The 2,391-nt window shown below is 42.4% G+C and overlaps 1 pseudogene; it reads right to left on the bottom strand.

Annotated features, from left to right (window-relative positions):
* Positions 1-578: 578 nt before the first annotated feature.
* On the bottom strand, positions 579-1,941 carry LOC122738845 (annotated as a pseudogene).
* Between the last annotated feature and the right edge of the window lie 450 nt (positions 1,942-2,391).

Raw genomic sequence — 2,391 nt, 5'->3', positions numbered from 1 at the left:
ACATGACTTAAAAATGACTCAACAACATAACACTATAAACTCAAGAAAACTCATAAAAATGTTATAACCTATCTTTACAAAAAGTCTATATGGAACATCCATCTAGTCAAAACTAACATGCTCTCCCTTAAAATGCCATCCAGGTTGGGGGCAGCTAGGTGGCATAGTAGATAAAGCACTGGCCCTGAATTCAGGAGGACCTGAGTTCAAACCCAGCCTCAGAGATTTGACACTTACTAGCTGTGTGACCTTGGGCAAGTCACTTCACCCTCGTTGCCCCACAAAACAACCCCCAACAAAAACCAAAAACAAAACAAAAAATGTCATCTGGGTTTTCTTAAGATGATCTCTGGACTTGATGTTTATTTTGGAATGTCCTCAGAAGGCTCTGTCAATGATTAGATGACAGGAAAAAGCACCCTAGAGTCAATTCAAATGGCAGGAGAAAAGAGAACAGGGAGAAGCCATTCAAGTGGCTTGTTGTCTCCTCCTCTTCACCCTTCTTGGAAGCTATCATGAACTCCAAAGTTTACTTGCCCTCTGCCACCAAAGCCCTGTTTGTCTCCTCTTCCAACTCCTCAGTCACTGAAGCCTCCATAATCACTCCCTTGGCCTCCAAAGCCACTGGGCATGGCTCAGTCCAGAGTTCCTTTGTTTCCATCAATCTTACTATTTTCATGACTGCTTTCACAACTTTAGCATCTTCTGAGGTGAAGTTCATGAAACTGAACCCTTTAGTCCACCTTGTCTCTGTCTTTGATCATCCTGGCACCGACAGAGTTGTGAAATCAATTTTTCAATGATTCTTCTCATGTCTTTGGATAGACCTTTGATGAACAAGGTTGTGTAGGACTGGCTCCTAATTGCTACATTAGCTGTCTTCTGTTCCTTCAGCTCCATTCAGAGGGTTCTGCCTTCAATTTCTCTGTTGTTACAAGAATTCAAAGCTTCTTTTACATCTTCCACAGAGGCAAATTCAATGGACACTTTAGGTTGTCCTTGGTTGTTCTGGGGCAAGCTGATGGATGTTACCTTCTCAAACACTTCCTGCAGATTTTCTTCAGTGGCTCTGTAGGTGAGTTTATTCAGCACCAATGTCTTTGAATCTGCTTCCTTGCTGTTTCTGCTCCAGGAATTTTTCCTCCCATCTTTCAAGTTCTCTTCTTGGCTTTTCTTCCCTGTGTAGTCCAGAATGAGAGTCCAAACATCAATCTCAGCCCCCTATTTCTCTTCTAAGGCCTTGTACATATCTACTTCTTTCTTAAATTCAATGTAGGCAATTATTTTGTGTGTCTGATCCTTGGTGCAGACCATTCTGACCTCAATAGGATCTTCAAACACTTTCTTGAACTTCTCCTGAGCTACTTTACACAGCAGATTCTTAATGATGAAGAGCATCCTTGAATCTCGATCTTGTTCTCTTTTCATATTTTTCAGCTTCATTTCAGCCACTTGGAGCCACTGATTCCAGAACTTTTTTTTTGTCCTCAGTGGATTTGAATTCCACATAGCTAACAATCTTAGTGGTGCCAATGTGGATGTCCACAAGAGTAAGGTCCTTTTTTGTAAAGAAGTCTATGATGCCCATTTTTAGCTCAGAAAAAGTTCTGTTGAAATTCAGGTTACCAGTGAAGAGACTGAAATTTGTAGATGCTTCAGCTTCTAATCTCTGTTTCTTGGCTTTGGGGGATTAATGTATGACCATTTCCCTTTCCCTATTTCCTGGTGCTCCTTTGATGGGCACTTCCTCCTCCCCCTCCTCCTCCTTTTCTTCATCTTCTTTCTCCTAGGAGTCCTTAGGTTTTTCAGCTTTCCCAGGGACAGCTTTCACAGAAGTGCCTCCCCTTTGGAAGGTGTAGTATCCGTACCTTTGTCAAAGTCATCCTCATTACTATCATCTTTCTCCTTATCCTCAGAGTCTTGTTTGACTGAATTTCTCATACTCCCACTTGGCAGTGGATCTTCCACAGAATCCCAGTCCTCTTTCTTGGCATTTTTCCCCCTTTTTGTCTTTTTTTTTGCGGGGCAACGGGGGTTAAGTGACTTGCCCAGGGTCACACAGCTAGTAAGTGTCAAGTGTCTGAGGCCGGATTTGAACTCAGGTACTCCCGAATCCAGGGCCGGCGCTTTATCCACTGCGCCACCTAGCTGCCCCCTCCTTTTTGTCTTTTGATGAGGAATGTATGCACTTCTTTAACTAGGGTGGCTTTTGCTTTAACTGGAGTGACTCCTTTATTGCCTGGTGTGATGACAGCTTTCACTTGGGTAGTGTGTTGTTTAAAAATCTAAATGTGGGTTCTAATCTGTTCCCCCAGTTTTGGGGAAAACTGGTTAAAATCACTGATAAATTCACTAAGAGTTTAGGCTTTTAAGGATTTATTAAAGCTTGGA

This window comes from Dromiciops gliroides, chromosome 2 (assembly GCF_019393635.1).
Source record: "Dromiciops gliroides isolate mDroGli1 chromosome 2, mDroGli1.pri, whole genome shotgun sequence".
Taxonomy (NCBI): domain Eukaryota; kingdom Metazoa; phylum Chordata; class Mammalia; order Microbiotheria; family Microbiotheriidae; genus Dromiciops; species Dromiciops gliroides.
This window is presented reverse-complemented; position numbering and strand designations above follow the sequence as displayed.